The 22,959-nt window shown below is 41.3% G+C and overlaps 1 protein-coding gene across 11 annotated transcripts in view; it reads right to left on the bottom strand.

Annotated features, from left to right (window-relative positions):
* The window catches only part of mef2cb (myocyte enhancer factor 2cb), a 78,186-nt gene extending 56,598 nt beyond the window's left edge, over positions 1–21,588 (bottom strand). For 8 of the 11 annotated variants that reach the window (XM_061672263.1, XM_061672270.1, XM_061672268.1 and 5 more), the window contains exon 1: positions 15,730–16,282. The gene's annotated coding sequence lies outside the window, so the exon portion shown is untranslated. Of the gene's footprint in view, positions 1–4,105; positions 4,132–15,729; positions 16,284–21,492 lie in introns of those variants that run through there. The other 3 variants (XM_061672264.1, XM_061672273.1, XM_061672265.1) reach the window with 3 other exon arrangements.
* Between the last annotated feature and the right edge of the window lie 1,371 nt (positions 21,589–22,959).

Here is a 22,959-nt window from a genome sequence, read left to right as displayed (position 1 = left end):
TACGAGGGGAGTTTGGAAGTGCGAGCCTTCGTGTGGGCAGCTGCACATCTCACTCAGCAGGAACAAACAGTAGGCCACCGGAGCGACCATTTAGACAGGTAGTCATCCGTCAGAGACGACGCTGAGACAGGTGAGAGCCATCTTTCCATAAAGCCTAGTGCTGACTTCCCCAAGGATGCGGGGACATGACACAATGTGTCAGCCCCCCTCTCTGAAAAGAGGCCAAAGGCTGTAAAAGCCACAGCTGCTGGTCCAAAGGCAAAAGAGCCAGAGGACACACACATGGAAGTGAGTGGGAACACATGGATTAAAAAACTTGTGTGTCTGATCTAATGAGTGTAGGGTTTTGGATTTAAAAAAGTAATGCATTGTATTGAGACAAAAACAAACACAAGCTTGCAAACAATAAAAAAATTAAAAAAAACATGTTGGGAGAGCTTCTTCAAAAAGGCCAAATAATGAGACAGAAGACAGCGGTTTTAAAGAGACAAATCCTGCACTCCTACTTAAGGTACGGGTTAATTGCTTGTTGACGTTGCATCCACCAAATTCTACTCTGCTTTATATATCGCGCAAATGGCAAGTAACGCAATGAAGCCATCAAAACTGTTTCAGCACCCTGCATAAAAAACAAAAAAAAACAAGCCTTTGGAGTTTGTTGAAAGAAAGTAAAGATTATCCCAAGATGGGACCACCTTGTTGAAGAGGAAACAAGCGCGGAGCTCTGACTAATTACAACAACTACATTCAGCGTAATGGTGAGTTTTATATTGAATCATTTGTTTTTGTTTCTATGCGGGTCCGTCAAAATATGTCTTTTTGTGAAACTGAAAAAATGTGTGAACCGCTGTTGTAAAATGAGTTCAGCAAAATAATCAGTAAATTAAAAAAAAGTTAGTTTACTTTTTACATGGCGTAAAATCTGAGGAAACAAGCTAATCGAAATTGAATAAATACATACCATTTTTGGCCCAAGTTGAGGTTAATTACGGTACCTTTACACACACTCTAAATATGAATGTGAAGTGTTTTCAGCACAGCATATCCTCTATGTTTGTGGAGGGTATAGTCATGAGGTAGGTACAAGTGTGTACAATAATGCTCATGGAGCTTTTTATTTCTTCAAGGAAGATAGGGAAATTAGTTTAGAAACTCTGTGTTGTAAGAAGTATAGACGACAATGTGCACATGGACCTGCAAAAACAACTTAAAATTCTGTAATTTACCTGCAAGGCCAGTAGTTGGCAATGTCTTTGAAATGTAAAGAAACACTCACACCGAATGCATGCGCGTCTTTGCGAGTCTCATTCTAAAAGTACTTTGAAATACCGTTTCAAAAACTTTTCTGGGTTTTCAGGGTCCAAAAGGCTGTTGTCATGTAAACAAACCTAAAAAAACACCCTTTTTCTTTTTTTGAAATCAGTGTTGCACATGCTACAGACTTACACTGTAAGTTTAACTCCAGCAGCATGACCAGGGTTTCTTCACCCCTTCCTCTCTTTCTTTCACTCCCCCCTTCCTGTCATTGTTAGGTCATTTACAGAGCTCTAAGTCAGCTCTTCACATCAAGACTTGAATGCTACCAAAAGACACACGCACTCCGTTACAGTACATGAAGTGTGTGCGTATTTGTGAACTGGCATTAACTCCCTACTTGTCTATTGTGGTATGAAGAGGAAAAAAAAAAAAAAACAGTATAATGAACAACAAAACTAATGCAGTTACCTCTTGGCGAGACAGGTCAACACCCCCCTGCCCCGTATCGCCCCCGCCCCCACAGCCACGAGTCATGTCACTTACATCACAAGGCACTGACATATTCACCCAATTATGTTCTCTGCCGACTAAGACAATGTCTCCATCGTCTCCAGCGGGGGGGAGTGAGGCAATGAGAGAGAGAGAGAGTGTTAGAGGTGAGAGGTGTACAGGTTAGTTATGAAGACCTGAGCCCATGACGCTCCCCCCACCTCTTAATCCCAGCACCGTATCAACACCAGACATCGCAGTGAGGGTGATGATTTCATCACACCCCCAGCCCTGACTCCTCCTGGCTGCCACAGTCTTCTAATCACCCTAATTAAAAGCTTTGTTCATTTAGAAATCTCTGAAGACAATTTGTTTCACTCTCCCCCTACAGCAGCAGTGGCTGTGAGGAGAAGAGAATTAAATTTGATCTTCTGACAGCAACTATTAAATGCTCCCTCCTGGCCTCAATTAAGGCCCGCAGGCTAATGCTAACACAGCTAACCTTCATGCAGCCACGAGGTGCCCATCCCTTTTTCCATCAGTGACTTTATTTCGTCACCTCTTTCCGTAAAGCGCACGTGTGCTACCTCCAACGGAAGACAATGATTCGGTGTGGTGGTCTATTTTGCTTAGTAGCCAATGGAAAGGGTCAAATGTACAAGGATTTCCCTTTTTGGTTATCTGTGGTAACCGAGTAAGTAAGTCGGTAATGGCAAGTCTACTGGGAAGTTTTTTTGTCCTTACTTAATCAGCGGGTTTGGATTCTACAATAACAAGAAATTTGACCAGTCCCAATATGATTAAATTAATTAAATGCATTTCGCCCCATCAGTATCAGGCAAAAAGGATTGGATGTTTTATTTTATAAATTATTAAAGATCATAAATAGTCATAATAATCCTGAGATATTGCCAAATGGAACAGCAATAGCTTAGTTTTATACTACACAATGTAATGTTTTGGGCTCCTGTGGTGCAAACTTCAAAGGACAGTCTCCAAAAAAAAAAAAAAAAAGCGAACGTTACCTGGAATTACACGGTAAGGTTGATTAACAAAGGAGGAGCTATATAAAATACTTCCATCTAATAGCAGGTGTGCTCGCCAAGCGGCACCTATACAAAGGCGCTGCCCAATAACGTCGCGACTTGGCGACACACGGTGAGAGAACTAAATTATTACCCAAACGCTTCTTCCAACAACGGCGGTCTTTATTATTTGAAGTGGAGTTAAGAGCTCCAATGTTTTTCTTCTACAATGTTGTACTGTGTGGAATTGATTCATTGACTATTTAGGAGGATTTTTTTTTGAATTTCTGATCATTTATGTTTTAGATTTTAGTTAATTTAAGATAAGATATTTCAATGTCATTTGCCGTAGCATCACAGATATGTTATGACAATATTTTTTTGTTTACAATGGTTTGAATGGAAACACTGCTACACTAGATTATAGCCATCTAAAAAGGTACCACGTTGGGATACCTGTATTAAAATAAATATGTTATAACAGTTAAGACAATTTGGATGTGCACTCTGTTTTTCTTTTTAATGCATGGCCGAGGTATCAGATCAGGACTCGGCAGGGACAGGTACTCAAAATCAAGTGATTTAGATTCGGCTACAAAAACATGTGACCGGGCATGTTTGTAGACAGCCACTATGAAACCCAATGAACAGCCTCGAATTGTCTGATACTGGATATTTAGCAGGAAAATGTGAATGATACTGGATGATGTATGATACTGGATATTTAGCAACAAAACAATCAATGGCAGCTGAAATGTTAAATGTGTTTTGGAACGACATTGGATCATGAGGAAAGATTTCCAAACTATGAATTAAATATGTCCCAAAGTGCCATACAATAAAACGATGTGAAGTGATTACTCAGAGATATTACTGTGTATGTTTTAACCATATTGTAGTATGTTTAACAATAAGAGTTTGTGAGTAGGCATATATTTATTTATTTATGGACATGTCCTTCGATCGCAATACTGGATCGCAATAATTTCTTAAAATTAAATATAGAAAACAAATATCTAAGCACATATAAAATGTAAATAGATACATTTACAACAACAACAAAAAACATTGCATTGTAATAGTACAACACTGACATTTTTGGGCTTTATTTATTATATCCAGCATATAAATATTGACATATTGTTAATGTGTAAATTTGATAAAAGGATGTTGTAATTTTAACCTCCATTTTTTTGCGTGCTATTTTTGTTTCAAAATCAAACATTTTCGTTCAGCATGTCCACCGTGTTCTTCCAGTGTTTTATGGCAGCACTGTAACAGAAACAGTGATCCATAGGATAGTGGATAGTGGTAAATAACGCTCCTGCTCCTACGTTGTGACAAGTGGCAGTCTGGGTGGCTGTGACTTGCGGAGAAGAAGACGGTTGCACACTTCAACAAGGATGTCCTTCATACTGGAGATACGACCTTCTGTTTTTTTTCCCCTCTTTTTCTCCTCAGGTCCCTTTGCTCTACACAGTAACCTAGATTGTAATGTATCAAGAGGGGAATGGTGAGAGGAAGAAAGACAGTATAAGAGATTTAGCGATGATAAAGTTTGGCATTCAAATAAAATAGAAAACAGTAAAGGAAAAACGGGTTGCGTTTACTTTTTGTATAATTGTGAGCATTGTGTGCATCATTAAACACAGATTATGGCACTGCTAGTGTTTGTTTAAGCAAGGCTGGTGTTATGTTTCCAGGCGTTGTCTCTTCACCCCACACATACACACACACACACACACACAAACAGTGTAAACTTGATACACAAGCGGCAAACTCAGAATTCATAATTAATGCCACTCTATATTCTTTTGTTTCAATCAAAATATAGACCATTTATGATGCCAAGAGACCACATATGGACGTTTTTCTGCACACAACTTGCATTCTCCACTTTGAACTGTGCTTTACATTTTCCAGGGAAGCGCTGGTGTTGGGGTGTGTGAGGGGAAAGGTTGTCTGGAGTGTGGCCGGCGTGTGGTGGCATGACGGCACCTACAGATGAGCCTCTGTTTAGGGGAGTGGCCCCCACCAAGGCCAAAGCCGGGCTAGGCCCAGCCCAAGCCTCTCATTACCCGCTCATTTTTGGAGTGGTTAAGAGGGGGGGTTACTGGAGAGGGACCGGCAGCACCAGCATACTTCCACTCCCTGCGCCATCACAAGGCGACCTCATCAAAGCGAGCGCTCGTAATTTGTCACAGAAAGCAGCCAATTAACATATGTTAAGGAGGAGGGAGGATGAGGGGATGGGAGGAGGGGAAGGCGGGTTAAAAAAAAAAAAAAAAAAAAAAAGAGATAGCTTATGATTAAAGAGTCTGCACAGCTGCATGGAATCAAGATGGCAAAGAGAGGCTTGAAAGAGACCTCAGAGCTAGTAATCTGATAAAGCTTACTGTTACTTCAGCCCCACAAGCAGAAAGGGGGGAGGGGCACCAGGAGAATGAAGTAATGCAGACAAACAAATATCAAATTACCGCCACGAGGCTACAAGCTTTGGCAGAGTGCCTCAGGCTCACTATGTGGCTACAGTGCAGGCCACTCTATCGCATGGACCCTCGCCCGCCCACCCCACGCCCTGCTGTTTGACCACGCTCTATTTTTAGCCCCACTCTCACAATTGTGCCCGACAGTTATGCTAAGACTGCCAGGAATGTATGTTCATTTGCACATTTTCACGCCAACATCGGAAGGGCAGGTGCACAGCAATGTCTTCTTTTATTGTTTAAGACTTAGACAAGTTACATTCTGACTTGTTTGCTTTCATGTTTCTCTTCCCCCCCATGTTTGTTTTCTACCATACTACCTGACATTCTTTATGCACGTGTGTGTCTTAATGTTATTGTCGATGTCGGAATATTTTATATGATAGTTTGCCTTGTTGTTGGAGCGCGGTGGCAGGTTGAATGCATTAGCAGTGCACAGCTATGCCATTCTGTTATCTGTCGTCTCACCGCCATGCCTCGCCTCGTCTCCTCGGCATCAAGTGATCACACGAGGCTGTCAAGCAAGTTTGGGTCGCAGTCTGCAGCCACGTTCTTCGCTATGTGGATCTGACTCGTTCGCAAAGAAACACAAGAAAGAGGACGCGGGGAGGAAGCGTTGAACACATTTGGGTGATTTATGGAATTGTATCCAAGTTACAGCGGAAATCCCTAAACAAAAAGTCAGTTTCTTCTTTTGCTTATTTTACTGTGTGAAGATGAACACTATCACTATAAAAGTATGACTTTTGTCTGACTCTTTATTCGGTACACCTGTACAATTTATTCAAGAATATTCCATATTTGGCGGAACATTCAATATGAAACTCGTATGCCTGCCAATGAGGAAGCAGATCTCTCGCATGCCAATAAACATCATTTGAAACTTGTGATAAAGTATTTTGTTGCTGTTCAATCAATACCATGTTGGAATGTTTTTTTTTTTATTATTATTATTACAAAAAAGGCATACAATTTGAAGATACAGTGCATGCTTTTCATCGGGCAGCGAGGACAAAATGTGTGTTATTGTTTTTTTCAGGATACAAAAGAATGTAAAAATAGTATTTAAAATTTAGTTTAGTTAAATACAACATTTGAGTCACTGACAAAACTTTTGGCTATGACTGTATTCAATGTCAATGAGTGTTGAATTGTGCTGGGGTACCTAATGGTGTGTCCAATGTATTTCTTTACAAGCATCAGAGAAATTCACAAATGGTGGGGAGGAAATTGTCCCCCACTCTGTATGTATAAATCATGACTGTTTCCTTTTTACTCATCTTTGTCTCTTTGGCACTCCTATCTTCGCCATCAAACATCAATCGTTACTTATTTATTGTTCCTATTTGGGAAGTAAAGGGCGAGAGTGGAGGGGCGAGAAGAGTTGCGTTCGGTTCACAAGGTTTCATCTTCTGCTTCTGGTTCAGCGGACGACCTGGCTGCCTGGACTTCCCCCAATGCCACTACCATCATCTTCATCATCATCCTCATCATCATCAGGAGCACTCAAATCCCTCCGCTACGAGGACAGCTGCATCGTTCACATAACCTCGCTTGCCCCCTCCCAGTGCTCCACCACCGCCGCCCCCGGCTAATGATAGCAGAGCATGTCCCCTTTCGCAAGCTTTTTCCACACAAACTCACAACAAGCGACGAGTGGGCACAACACACAACCCCTCTCCCTCTTTCTCCTCCCCTTCATTTATTTTTCTCATATCACTCAATTCCTTCCCCTAAAAATCCCCTCGCCTTCTGACCCAAAGAAGGCCTGAGAATGCTAGCCAACCCCCCCCCCCCCCCCCCCCCCCACACACACACAGTAATATCACGCACACTTAACCGCCCCTCTGATTCCATACCGTTTTCTCTCACTGTGTTCACCCCTCACTGCAAGTGACCTGCATCACAGCTCTGTGTGGGAACTTGCACGCTGGAGTGTGTGAACACGTGTGTTTGCACATACCTGCGCACGATCACGCTGCATGTGTCTGCACATATGATTACTATTGTAGGTACGGCTGTTGTTGTGCCCATTGCTCTCTCATCTCTCCCCAGTCTCGTCAACCCCCGTGTCCTGTCTCTCTACTCTATCTCTCACTCTTGAGGCAGACAGTCGCCCCACAGAGCCTGTGTTCTGTTCAAGGTTTCTTCCTTAGAGGGACATTTTCCTTGCCTCCGTCGCCAATTACTTGCTCATGTGGGGTTCAGTTGGTTTTCTTATATACAGACAGTGGAACCTCGGGTTTTGTGATTAATTCGTTCCAGAAAGTCTGACTAAAACCGAATCGTACGAAAAACAAAGCAATATTCCACATCACAAATACCGTAATGTAAGTCCAATTAATCCATTTCAGACACACAAAAATAGTAATAAAAAATATTTTTTTTATCAAGAATAACTGTACTTCTAAACAAAGAAAACATAAATGGCTATTGAAATGGATGAATGAACATTTTTCACTTTTACATTTACTTTAGTTAATTGACTCTTGATGGCTTATACAGCGCAGAGGGGAGCCATTTTCCAACTAATATGCTGTCGTCTTTCTTGCTTCTCTATCATTTGGCTGGCACTCTGGACTTTTTGTCGTATTGTGTAAAAAGAGTTCAACAGATGGCTAAACAAGTTTTTATTAAGAACTCAAGGCAATAACAGGCCTCCCACTTTGCTCGGCAACACCAGGGAAAGTAGGCGCAACATCGGCGCAACACATCCTGTCAAAAGTCAAGCCTTCAAAATAAAAGTACATAAATAGAATAACAGTGTCACCAAACTTTCTCTTGGCTTAATAGTCGCACTAAAGCTATTTTGTACTTATATATTGAGTGTAACTGAAACCACCACATGACCAAAGAAAGCGTGGTAAAACCGTTACTATACCACATGTTTTTCTTTTGAAGGTTTAACTTTTGACAGGATGTGTTACACCAATGTTGTCTGAGTGTTGCAGAGCAGACCGGGAGGGTTATTGCCTTGAATTGTTAACAAAAGCTTGCATTGTACCACATGCCTTGCCATCTGTTGAACCCTATTCACAGAACTTACCGATTCCAGAAAATGAAAGGCCCAGTCATATGTTTTTTTTTTTGGTATTAAAACCGAGCACGTATGAAAACTCGGACAAAATTTAGATGAAAGAATTTGTCAAAAACTGAATGATACGAAACTTGAGGTTGTCTAGTATTCACAGATTATACTTTATATAATGTAGGAGAAGTGTGGATCTTGACCTGGTCATTGTATTAAGTGGCTTGAGATAACATCTGCTGTGAATTGGGGCTATAAAAATAAAATTGACTTGATCTTGCAAGTACTCTTCATAGTCCTATTGTGTGCGTGTGTGTGCGCGCGCGTGTGCAGTGGTGGTGGCAGCAGGCGGCACAGCGCTGGCTTCTGCGGCTCCTGTTGTGCATTATATCAAATAAACAATGTATTACATGTGTACTTAACCAAGGGGAGCTGCTGAGCGCTGAGAGCAAATCCCTGTTATCGTTCCAAGCATTTTCCCCTTGATTAGGGAAGAGGAGCCTAAGATGGTTGAGGAAGGCGAGTGAGGAGGCGGTAAGAAGAGAGGGAGGGGAGAAAAAAAACATTTGCGTTAACTTCCCACATACTATCCCTTTTCACTCTCTCCTTTGGCGCTACCCTCTCTTTGCCTTCTTCTCATTCCTTCTCCCTGTGGATTTTACACTGCTCTTCCTTGTTTTTCAACCACCTCTCAGAAGTGGGTCATCGACGGGCAGCATTTTGAAGAACATGGGAGAAGACGAAGAAAAAAAGTGAGCTCTTTCTATGAGAACAATCCAAGACTTCTTTAACAAGTAGCCCGCTTATCAAATTAAGCTGTCAAAAGCACATTAATAACAGGCAGCTCAATTCTCCTCACAGACACAGAGGAGAAATGGAGGGGTGCATTGGAAATAAAGAATTATCTCTCTCTGACTGTGTGAAAAACACCAAGGGCACTAATGATTTTCACAGATTCCTGCCTCTGCCTCTCTCTCTCGCTCAGTCTGTATATTTATTTTTCTCATGCCAACTCTTAATATGATTATTGGCCATCGATTTTGGGGGGCCCAGCTGCTGAGTGCCACTCATTTAAAGAGCAAAAATAGCATGTACCGTATGCAATCTTAAAAATAACAAAAGAAATGTCTTCTAAATGACAGCATATGTGAAAAAAGAATTGTCACACTTTCCCTCAAACTCTTTTCTTTTTATTGAGCCGTTTGTCACGCACTCCAAACACACGAGGCGAAGAGAGAAAGTTAACACTTTTGACGCTGCTCACATGACACATGCCCGAGATGCAGAAGCAAAATTAACACCTCGGCGTGCAGATGGCAGTGAGGAGAGAAAACCACCCTGTGACCTCGCATGCCGAGTCAAAGTACCATACTTCTTCAAATAGTGGGCTCCATTATAATTAATGGTGTTTCTCAAATAAAAATACATAAATAAGCTCAAATAGAATAGCCCATGAACCCCTGAGAAAAAAACAAATAACCGGTGGTAACTATTATTACCGCTGACACTCACTGACTGACACCATTGTTCACGCATGGACATTAATAAGTCAATGTGTGTTGCTAACCAAAACAGCAGCCTCTAACCAGCTGTGGGATTCATTTGCAGTCTTCATGCCTGCAACTCAAATGTCGCAAATAGGTCGGCTGCATATTGTTACTGATTTGATGATTAACATTAACGATCTTCGTGCTTTCTATTGCAGCCCTTTTTATTTTGTTTTAAACTGTAGTTTCACTTGATGTACAATGTATTAGAATATATTATTATATATTATTTTATATCAGGCATCATTATTTATTGTAGTGAAATGATAAACAAAGTATAAAGGCCTAGTACCCATGAAGTTAAGTTGTAAACACACCCTGCCACTACATGAGGATTTGCTTTTCTGTTGCTGTAACATCTTTGTAGCCTGTGTGTGTCCCTATTTTTCCTTTACCCTGACAGTTTTTTTTTCTTCCCCAGTCACTGATTTTCTCACACCCTCATCCTGTTTGCGCGGCTCCCAAGGGGGCCGTTCGGAGCGAGTCGGCGGCGGATGGATGCGGCGAGGAGGCCCTGGGAGCGAAGCTGGAGCAACAGCAGGTATCTCCCACACTTCTTTGGCTATTTTTAAAACTATGAGGACAGCACAGGGCCAAAAATAAGTCAAGAGGCCATTTTTATCCCACATGTTCGAGGTGACGCCCACCCACCCCCGCCTTGCTCACACAAACACACGCAGTGCCAAAAAGTTAACTACCAAAGTGGAAAGAAATCTTACTAAACAATGGAAGTGTCACTCTATTGAGCATACACACACAAGCGGCAGACAAAAGTCAATATCAAGGCTGAGCTATTTCTGTAGAGAGCACTATTTAGGAAGTGTGGGCCGGGTGCCAGTATTCTCCTCAGTATCGTCTGGGCGCTATACACACTACCTCTTTCCTCTCTCCCTCTCTCTCACCCACTCCTCACCCTTTTTCCACCCGACCCTCGCTCCATTGTCAGCTCTCTCTCTCTCTCTCTCTCTCTCTCTCTGAGCGTTCTCCTACAAGGTTATTAGTTTTTCCACCGGGTCGAACTGCAGCCAGGTGAAAGCATCTCACAGAGATTCTAAAGAGAGCAAGTAAGCGTGAGAGAGAGAGAGAGAGAGAGAGAGAGAGAGAGAGAGAGAGAGAGGCCCCCACTCTGGCCAGCAAGGCTTGAAGTGAAGCGCTGGGGTGGACTTTCAAACAAAGTGCCCCCCTCATTCATTATACATGCTACTCCACTGAAAATCTCCTTCCGCAACACCATCTCTTCTCCTTTCTCTTGATCTTCCTGTTCCTCTCCATTCTTCCTGCCCCCACTCCTCCGGACAACGCATCCATATAGTATGAATAAAATTAATGACATCATGAGCTGCACTTTGGAAAAAAGGCATGCATCACAGTCAAGTGCCAGACCAAAAATAAGGGAGAGATAAGGCGTGGGCGTTGTAGTACTGTAAAGTTTCCCTTTCTCTTGGGCCATGCGAGTACCCTGTGCTGTGAAGTCTTTCACAGGCTGGCCTCCAGTGTGGGAACGGCCCAGATGACAGTGGAAAGGAACGCTGGTTTGGTTTTTGGCAGGTGGTAGCCTCTTGTTCGAGACGAATCATGTTCATTCTCAGAAATGCCTCAACTAATACGATGTTAAGAGACGAAGCATTCGAATGTGATGTGAACTAGCGCTGTAATATTGTGCATCACAGTGGGAAGAGATTTACTGTTGAGTTTTTGGGGAGAGAATTTGTGAGACAGTGGCGGGAGAAAAGCTCAAACTTGAGTAATTTTTCCCTCTTGGATCCATGTGTCAACACAAGATCGACTAAAAATACTCGATAGCGGGAGCAGCGGCGGTGAAGATTGTGGCAGAGCGGAGGAGAGGCTTCAGATGGATGCGCGCTCGTGCACAGAGCCACCTCTATGTGTCTCGCCGAACTATATGCTACCCAATGACTCCGCTGTGTCGCAGATGTGACAATGATAAATTATAGTGACTGGAAAACATTTTTTTTTAACCGCTCTCTAGATCTCTTTTCTTGTATTTGTTTTTCCCATACTGGGTGTAGTCCTAATCTGGACCACATTAAGGAGAACATGTTCAAAGTTGCCACAGGTGGGCCTGTTGTGTTTTATCATGGGGGATGCCTATGGCTCACTTCATGCATGGACAGATTTGAGCACGACACAATACAAGCTCATCATATCTAAACACGACAAACACACCTGTTGTAGTCCAAGACAGCATGTGGCCTTTCTCACAATCTTTAAATTAAATGTTTAATTTCACAGGAAGGCAGCCAAATGGTTAAGGTGAGTGTTGAGGACGTTAAGTAGCGCGAGCTCAATTAAAAAAACAACCACATTTAAACCTGGATACAGAGACTGTCCAATATTTAGAGAGAAATGTACAAACTTTGTTCTACTCTAAATGTTTCCTTTGTCTTATCATGCACAGTCCAACAGCTCCCTCCTCCTCTCCCTATCCAAATATTTCAAGGAGCCGGCCTCAAGCACGGTGAGAGGTGTTTCGGGTGTCTCTTTAGGTGGGCTAATGCTGACGATACCATTGTGTGGTCAGCGTGCGGCTGCCTGCGGACCACCCAGCAGGCTGCCGCTGCCGCCGCCGTCGTGACCGACAGGCCAGGCAGGAAACAGGAAACAGGAAGGAGGAGGCAGGACGTCCTGTTCAACTAGATTGCCGTGTTCATTACGACATCACTACCGCGTCATTTTAGGAAAAAAATAAAATAAAATTGGCGGTGTGATTAACGAAGAAATATGATTTGATTTCCATTTTTTTTTAGCCCTCAAACACCCTTTTTCAGGATGAGAAGAGAGACGACGACACATTTTTTTTTTCAATATACACCAGAAAGAACCTCACACAAGTGAGACTAAAAAACAAAGGCATAAATATTCCTGTTTAAACAGAGACAATATATATATACACACACACACACACACACACACACACACACACACACACACAAAGAGAGGCAGCAAACACAAAGCACAAAGCAACCAAAAACAAAAATCAACTTAGAAAATATTCTTAAGTGTGTTTTACAATACAATTAAACATCAAAGGCTCATGTATTCCGCTGTGATCTTTAACACCCCAGTGAACAAGCTCCCCACCACCACACACTCAGACACACACACACACACACACAGAACGCTGCTGAGCATCAGTGCTAATTACCCTTCAGAGACACAATACTTGGCATAATTATGCAAAAATCAGGACATTTTCAAATATATGCTTTCACCATAAACTACCCCAAGACTGTTATTTATTGGATTTGTTGTTTTAAAGTTTTAAAAGAAGGTGCTGCCAGTATAAATATAGGCAAAAAGATGCATAAAAAGTGAAGTCAACTCTGAGTTCTCTAATTTCATTAGTGCAATAATAATTAAATTATGGGCACAAAAGCATAAAAGGCGGGCTGGCCTTGTGTAACAAACTACATAACAAGCCCTTGAGTTAATAAGAAACTTTTCGTCTGCTTCAACACAGCCAGTGGCAAATTTGTATTTGTCGGTCAAAAGATCTTAAAAATGACCTTTGTTGTAACATGTTTCGCAAATTATTTTATTGGAGGTCTACCTGTTTTTCATGATTTGATTTACTTGACTGCTGAATCACCTTGTCCTTTTAGCCAAAGCGGAATGAACTCCAATTACTGTACTTAGATATCTCTCGCCACATCTTTGCCAACCTGCAGTCTGCAAATGAGCGTTCTACTGATGGTTAACTGAGCAAACTCTGCAAAACCTCTTCTAAAATATTTGAAACACCATTGGAGGAGGGGGAAAAAAATACTTTAAAGCGTAGCAAAGGGGGCTGCTGAATTATTTGCTTAAACATGAGCGCCTCTGATGTTTCTCTGAAGCTAAATGTTTTCATAGATCTGGTTTTCCATAAGGACAGAATCATGAAATGCCTTTTTTTCTTCTTCAGGATTACATATCTGTGTGGTACACTTGGCATATTTTCTCCTGTGATATTTCCAAGAAAAGAGACAAGATGGATGAGACACATTTAGGGGGGCTAATCCCCAAATTAAAAAAAACAAAACAAAAAAAAAAGTATTACAAATATTACCACCTATGCTGCAGGCATTCCACACGCTGATCATGCCACACACGCACACACTGTGAGTCCTTCCTTTAAGTAAAGCCTCACTGAGCCCCTAGTGTACAGCAAAGTGCCCTGACAATCGGCTCAATGCCCCGGCCAATCACCAGGACACGTGACCCTCTAATCCCTCTCTGAGAGGGGCAAGTGTGTGTTGTCATTGTTGGTTTTGTGAATCAGCGTTCAAAATCCCGCATGATTTGTCCGGAGGGAGAAGGGGCGAAACAAAAAGTAATCAGGACAGTGTTAGGGTATGCTTTTCATCGATGCATGCGCATCTGCATGTGTGTGTGGGGTGGGGTGGTGGGGGGGAGTGTGGGGTGCTTGCACGGGGTCCCTGAGATTACAGTGCTTGGCTGACAGAGTCCTCAGTGTGTAATCGTGGGTCCACATGCGAGCACTCACCTCTCTCTGAGCGGATTAAGCCAACGCTAAGTCCCAAGAGAGCAACAGGCCAGACAGGACAACTTCATTGACCGTGGCCACAGGAGGAGGGGGCAATGGGACTAATATTTGGATTACACTAAAACCATTTTCACTGTAAAAGTAAAAAAAAAAAAAAAAAAAAACTTTCACAAGCTCTAAATGTATCCTATTAAATTTGAATTGAATGTTTTAATCGCTCTAAGGGAACTTTTAGGATGACATGCTGCAAAAAGAGTTAAAAATCCATTTAAATTCATAATTTACATTTAATTGTTTTTTGTTATGCCACCATCTTAATCTCTTTAACGACATAAACAGCATTTAAAATTAAGTGATTGAAATTCAGGGTGGATTTGCTGTTTAAAAGTAATTGTGTGTGTTGTAATATCAGTGAGTGTACATGCAATAAAGACTGCTTTGGGGATTTTGGGGACACTGATCGTCAATTAATTTTCAATAGGTATGACGTAGACCTTTATCGTTTGAAAAAAAATCTATACATACAATTTTATTTCCAAGGTGGCAGCCAGTCAAAGTTGACTTTAGAATTTTGAATTAAGGTAACAGTATTAATACTCAGCCTGCAACAAGTTGAAGTGAACATATGAGACTAAACACTATAGTTCAAATAAATTATGCCAAATACATACTTTACAAGTAGAAAAAATACATTTTATAAAGCCTGCGAGGGCCAACACTGAAATACTAGTTTACGTTTCTGCCATTACTTTTGGTCCGCGTGACATCTTCTCAATTATTATGCATTCATAATTGCTTACAATATCTGACTTGAAACTCAGGATCAAGACTTTAAATTGAATGCGAAATTATATAAAGTGATGATTGGGGGGGGGGGGGGGGGGCAAAAAAAAAAATAATTAAAAATAATAATCACTGCCCCGATGTGTTTAAAGTGGTCTCCAATTTATCCACAAAGCTTGACTGCACTGTGCTTGTCCTTATTTTATTGATAGGATAAAATTCCAATTTTAAAAGGTGATTCCACTTCAAAAGACATTTCTGGAGTGTCAGTTTATATTACTCCTTCATAAAGCCAAGCAATCATACTAATCCGAGTCGAGCACAAAAAACTTATTTTTGTGTGTGTGCGCGCGTCCAATAAAGTATGTTTAGCGGGCTGTAAACGTTGAGGTGTGCGCCTGCATGTGGACGCGATGAGCCTAACTCCAAACACACCATCAACAGCGATTTAACGAGCTGATCCTCACCGCAACTGGAACTTTGTTGAGAGGTGCGCGCGTCACAAGCGTATGTAATTCAGCAAAAAAAAAAAAAAAAGAATCATAATTCATAAAATACAAATAAAACTACTGTCAAAGCCGACGTGCACGCGCTCGCTGCTACTTACTTTAAGACGCCAGAAAACGCATCCGTCTGTGGCGAACGTGGAGGAAGGTTACGAGCAGCGAGGAGCAGGTCCGCCGGTGGGTCGGGGTCGGGCTCCGGGTCCGGACGGGACAGCGCAGCACTGACTGGACGAGAGACAGTCGCTCGAGCGCGCACTTAAAATCCAGGAGCGCAATTTAGCAGAGGACGCCGCTGGGAGGGGAAAAAAGTCATCTACAGTACACGCTGGGAGTCTCCACAATGTCATGGAGAACTACGAGCGCTCTCTCTCTCTCTCTCTCTCTCTCTCGCTCTCTCTCTCTCTCCTGCTCTCTCTCTTTCTCCCTCTGTAATCGCTCAGTGAGCGTGTGCGCAGGCAGCAGAGGTGTCCGTCGGTACCGCGCGGCCGGGTGCAGACCCGGTGACTCGGTGTCGGTGCCGGTGGGTGGCGAAGGTGGTGCTGGTGTAGGGTCGAACCGACTCGGACGTCTGCTCTTGTCTGGGAAGCTTGACGGTCTTGCTGCTGCTTCTTCTTCTTCCCACTAATCGTGACAGAGTCTTTCCATAAAAACTCCCTTCTTCTATTTCCTCTTAGCGCATGGCTTCTTTTTTTTTTAATAGTATATATATTTTTTTTCGTACTGACAAAAGGGGACGGGCTCTCATTTCCCCCTAACTGGACTTTAATGAAAGAGGCACGTCTGCTCTAATGGTTTGTCAGAGGGCCAGCCCCTCTAAGTGGACCAGTACTGCCCCAACCTTTATTGAGCCGAGGCACATAGTTGACATGAGCAAAAATCTCAAGCGAAAACCAACATACAAAAACGTGACAAAAAAATGATTCACTATGATTCACTATTCCCATATAGTTGAAGGGCATTTACAATAATTGTTGACTGTAACTTTATGTCACAGGCATGGATAAATGAACGAAGATACATTATTTGTAGTAATGTTCAAACTAATTCAGTGACATTGGACAATTTCCCGCACCGTACCTGATGAGCTCTTACGGTTGGGAAACACTGGAGTGGATGCACAATGAAATGCTCAGAAAGGACCACAGCAGTGTTTCCAAAACTTGATTCAACCAAGGCACTTATTTTACATGAGAAATATCCCACAGTACAAAAATGTTGAAAAATGTATATACACTAAAATAATGATGCTCTCGTCTCCATTCGTTCACAAATGAATGGAGACTTATGAAATCTTGCCTTGTTTGAACACAAAATTGAATGGCAACAGGTGGATGCAAAGGTTAATTGCAGCTTCTGCCATCTATTGGAAGAGGATTTCATTGTTCAGCCTGTCACTATACGTCACTGGCATTGATAGACGAACATAGGCAAATTATTCATAGTCAATGCTGTGATTTACAAGTGCCCCAACTTCCATGCTTTCCGCGTTACGAGGTGTCGCTCGGTCCAATTGTTGCTTTGTGTTGTGAGCAAAAATGTGACTTTGACGTGAGCTTCTGACACGTCGCCACTACACGACACCTGGCCACCATCAGTTCACGCGGTTACCTCGCAGCGAAATCACAGTTAGTTACATGTTGAGTTTTGTTCTCGTATTTTTCGTTTTTCTGTGCAGGTCTTTTTTCTAATCAAGGTTCCTAAGAAAGTGAGTACTTAGAAGAAGAAGCGGATGATGTCCATTGAATTAAAGCATGAACATGAGCGAATTGTGTGTATAGTCGGCGAAGCAGTACTTGCGTAATACTTCTACGATATGTACTATAATGAAGCAGAGGGAGTCGATAAAGTCTATACAGTAAAAGCCAGCCAAGGGTGGTAAAATAACTTCTAAGCTGTGGACTACTGTCTCTCAAAAGATGGATATGATGATGAAATTGAGGAAAATGTGGCAAAAAAGGCAACAAAAAATAAAGAAATAAATGAAGACAACGTTAGTGTGAACGTTTTGGCACATCAGCACCATCACTAGTAGACTTTATTTTCGGAATCTTTATTTTTCTTGCAGCATTTTATTCTCTCGTGACATTAACTTTGTTTCGTTGTAACGCTGTGACTTTGTTCTCGAAACATTGGATTATTATAAATGTAACATTATGACTGTCGTTGTCATAACAACTCTCCTGTAACTGTACGACTTCAAGCAACTTTAAGACTTTTTTTTCGTATTTACTTTAATTGAACACATTACTGTATAAGAGATGGAATCTGGCTAAAAACAGCAAGGAATATTTTATGCTACAAAATGTTTCACCTGTTTGTAAGTAGACCTTGATTTCCTGGCTTGATTGTTTGTATGGGGGAAAATAACCAACCAACCAATAGCCAGCCACGGACTGGCTCATCAGTGTGTATTGCTCGGTCCCAGATCCTGCTTTCCTGGACACCGCAGTGCATTAAAACATTAAATTAAAAGGAGAAATAGCCTAGTTAAAGTTAAAGATCTGAGAATTACAATTTGACTCTAAATTTGGATTACAAAGATTCAAAGTCAGTTACATTTACACAGGGAGCCTTTTTTCGTGCTGAAAATGTTCATTACTACAATACCACACGCATATTATACCACCAACCGGATTGTTTATTAGGGTATTGATAACCCATATCTAACGTAACCACACTATTAGGAAGAAGATTGACTTGTACCTTCATACCAGTGTATGTAAGAAGAGGCATTCATCTTCAAGCCCTTCTCTAAATTGCCCCACAGTGCTTGGGAGGAGGACTTGTCTAGGAACTAAGGACGATGTACGTCCTTAGTTCCTAGTAAACATGGCGTGTAGAATAACGCAATTGTTTAAAACCATAACGGACCAAGACACTCTTCCGCAACGCGAGAGTCTTTGCCCAAAGAACCCATTAGGGGTGCAATAGCATAAACGGTGCTTAAATAGTCTTATGTACATTTTGTCTAATGTGATAATCATGTTGACAAAAAAAAAAAGCCATTCAGCTCTGAACACAATCCCCTCCCCCTCGCTGGTGGTTCCTGTCAAAAAAGTTCCACCTCCCGCAAGGCGCCAATCATTGTGGAAGAAGGCGCTATCTACAGATGATAAGGCCTGACACAGACAGTAAGCATGGGGAATTAGCGAGCCCTTATCCGTCCAACCGGATGATTTCAAAACATCCACTCCACTGGTGTGACGATAACAATTAAAGCAGCAAGTTTGCCACTTCAGATAAGCGCCAGACAGGCATCACCATGGCTTTATATACAAAGATGATTCTTGGATCGGCCTTGTAATAATCCTGCTCTATTATTCTAATATTATATGGCTGTCAGAATTGAGATTTTGAATGGTTCAAGCGTGTTCCATGTTACGCAACGTCACATCAGAACTCCTTGTTTGGTTTGTAATCAACCCGTGTGTATAAAATGAGGGAAAATACCCACCTACTTTGAAAGAAGCGCGATAAAATTACATTGATGCGACACTACCTTGAAATAAATAATTAAATGAAGTAATGCAAGGAGTAGAGCATCTTTCATTGCTATAGCAACTTATTTTAGTGATTAACATTGCTTTCCAGACTTACTTATGTGCAGTTCTTCCAACATTGACTTGAAAGTTAATTATATGACACAACTGCAGGAGCAGCTCAGGAAAAAAAAACCAACAACCTTTTTTTGCTTACAGCTACTTTGTATTTGGATACCATGATTTGGGAAGTGGCAGCACATTGTTCTAGGAGTTAGCAAGTTCTGAGGATCTGGGTTCGAATTTCAAATCTTCCTGGGTTAGCATGTTCATCCCATAGTTGCGCCAGCCGCAATCGACATGGGTGCGACGCCCCTGACAACTACTACCAACAAATGTGTTTTGTATCGAGCTTTTCTAGATATCCAAAGACGCAAAGAAACTAAAGTGGAACCTCAGTTTCCATGATTAATCCGTTCCAGAAAGTCTGACTAAAACCGAAACATACGAAAACCAAAGCAATAGTTTCCATAGGAAATAATGTAAATCCAATTAATGTGTTCCAGATACCCCAAAATAAAAATTACATTTTAGAGAGAATAACTCATTTTACATAGACAATAGTGTGAAATATATATATTGTAAATGATAAATAAAGTGGATAAATTAACTTTTAACATCACTTTTATCTTTACTGAAGACTCCCAATGGCGTATATACAGCAAGGAGGGAAAGAGGACAGCCATGTTCCTACTATGTTATGAGTTTTTCCTTGAATTCTTCTTCCACACTTTCTTTATCAAATGGCTGGCCCTTGGAACTTTCTGTCGTATTGTGTGAAAAGGGTTCAACAGACGGCACGGCGTTTTTCACAATGCAAGCTTTTATTATCAACTCATGGCAGTAACATGCTTCGTGGTCTGCTTGACAACACAGACAAGTTGCAGCAACATCGGCATAACAGCCGGTCAAAAGTTAGGCCTTCAAAATAAAAACACACTAGCGTAATAACAGATTCACCACCCTTTCTTTGGCCTCATGGTCATGCACACAAACTATTTTGTGCTTGTTTATTGAGTGTGACTACTACTGTGTTATTATATTGCATGCTTTTATTTTGAAGGTCTGATATTTGACAGGATGTGTTACGGTGATGCTGCCTGAGAGCTGCTGAGCAGAAGAGGGCAGTTATTGCCTTGCATTGTTAACAAAAGCTTGCATTGTGGAACAAACCTTGCTATCCGTTGAACCCTTTTTAAAGAACTTAAGAAATGCTTCAGATGAACACTCATCGATTCCGGGAAATGAATGGCCGAATAACGCGGGGTTTTTTGCAAGAAAAAAAACGAGCGGATATACGAAAACTGGGACAAAATTTAGATGAAAAAAAATAGTCGAAAACCGAATCATATAAAGACGGGGTCATTCAAAAACTGAAATTCCTTTGTATTTGCAACAACATTGACAACGTTCTTCATACCGGTAAATAAAGATAATTCAGTTTCAGAAGCAAAAATGGTTTCCTCCACTTTCTGTTCTATGTCAAGGTTTATGAACGCATCACATTTGATCCTCAAGTAACTGCTTTATAAATGGTCATCATTAGTACAGCTTGCGCTTGTTTTGAATGTGGGTTTCAGCTATTGCACAGGTGCAGGTGCGGATTTATTTTAGTGGGCTACAGGGCCACCCTAAAATCCAGAAAAATCCTGGTAACTATTTGCCTTATTGCCTTCAACAGAAATCAGTGACATGGCAGTTGTGTAAGATTACTATTATACATACAGTATATAACCAATATACAATTGCTTGATCGATTGGTTTTATGAATAAAATAAAGTTAAAGAATTTCAAAGTAGTCCCTTCAGTTCTTCTGTATCCAGCCCTGGGGGGGGGAAGAGGACAGCCCTGCTTTATGATCTTAATATCCCCCCAAACTACATTTAATATGACAGAAAAGACGATCCTTTATGTGGCTCACTTGTGTAAGTCGACACCAAGCATCGTCCTAATCTTTCCTTCCTTTCAAGTTCACCTGTGAAGCATAAGCTTTGTGCTGCATTCAGTCAGTCAGTTTGGAGGCGTGCTGGGGGCGTAGCGGCCTATCAAATCAGTTAATAAATAAATCAAGCTCGCTAATCTGCTTGACGGGTGGCCATTACGTTTTTGTAATGCAACCCCCGCTGGTGTCTGATGACTCGGGTTGCCACCTTCACATCACCTGACCTTTGAATCTTTAATAGCATTTCTTCTGCCCTCTGACAATCAATACACTTTGTCACGTGAGGGTGACGATCGCAACATGGCAACTACCAAGAGTGAACACATCAGACTCTTTTGCTGCAGCTATGTGGCCACTTAATGATGAGAGTTCTTACAACATACCACGTTCAATGTGTCTTCATGTGATGTATCGGAGCTTTCTTAGCACTTCATCTGAGACCTCGTGTCAGTGTTCACAAGGCTTGTGCTCTTCTTTGGTTTGCACCTGGAAAGAGAAGCAAAGGAGCCCAGCGTGAGGAAGAGGAGGAGGAGGCAGAGGAGGGAGTGAGAACCTGTCACTAACATGGTAATTGTTTGCATAGAAGTGTGCAGGAACAACACCATCTACATAAATGTGAAGGTGTGTGCAACATGCTCTCAAATGTTTTTGTGTGTGTGTTTTTTAAATCCATGAAATCATACAAAATACATGTACGATTTCAGTACCTTCAATAATTGGACTAAAGTAGAGTGAAAAAGTCTGAGGCCACCAGTAGATGTAGACTATAATGACCATATCGCAATGTCATTAAATAGTAGGGGAGGGATCTATAGTGGACAAAGTCTACACACTCCTATTCAAATGCTTGCGCCCCCCCCCCCCCCTTTTTTTTTTGGTGATGAGACCAAGGTAAATCATTTCAAAACCTTTCCCCCGTTAATGTGGCCAATAAACAGTACAACTCAATTGTATGAACCAGTCACATTCAAACTAATGTTAAATGTGAGTGAGCACATACTGTACCTTCCACAATATTAAATATTAAAGTTCCTCTGGTTAACCCAAAATTTTTGCTTTCTATCAGAAGCCTGAAGGTTTTGTCAGTAGTTAGGGTTAGGATATTGTTTTTCATTAGCACTTAACAGTATAACAGTTAGGCTTCTTTTTTCTTCCCCCCCCCCAACAATAACGTTAACTTACTTTTATCTTTGTATGACAGTTAAGACTGTTTTTTAAAAAAAAATTGACGTTGACAATGACAAAAGTTTGACCCTGCAACAGACTATTTCAACAGTTAGTTTTCCATTTTTTATAGAATATTTTACAATAAATCTGTATTTAAATGATGCAAAAATAATAAAAGTAGTACTTTGTATATCAGAGTATTCAAAGAGCGAGACCTGTTGCATATTTGATGCAGAGTGCTGGGTCAAGTCTAAATATGGTTGAATGAAAATAAAGACAGATGATTACAACATGGTGCCCATAAGATTGCGATATACACATTGCACAGTTGCGTGCGAACAAACCGAGTCTACTGCAGATTAAATAAATATATATTGTGGCATTTATGTCATCCTGAGCCAAAGTAATTTCTCATAAATGGAAAGTAATTACAGTATAAGTTTGCCTTCTTAACCTTTCCTGTCCAACTCAATAGATATCTGAGCCCATGATCATATTATGTATAAATGTGATCTTAAGCTCATTATTTGAGGCGTGAGTGTGCACAAGTGTAGTTGACTGTCTCGTCAAAGACACATTAACAGTTTAGCAAAACAATTATGTTGATTCAAACGTGCAATCCTGTGTTTACACACGTAAGGCGTTTAGACAAGTGCAATTGTGTGAGATTTGGCATTTGCCGT

The sequence above is a fragment of the Phycodurus eques genome, chromosome 3 (genome assembly GCF_024500275.1).
Source record: "Phycodurus eques isolate BA_2022a chromosome 3, UOR_Pequ_1.1, whole genome shotgun sequence".
NCBI classification, from domain to species: Eukaryota; Metazoa; Chordata; class Actinopteri; order Syngnathiformes; family Syngnathidae; genus Phycodurus; species Phycodurus eques.
This window is presented reverse-complemented; position numbering and strand designations above follow the sequence as displayed.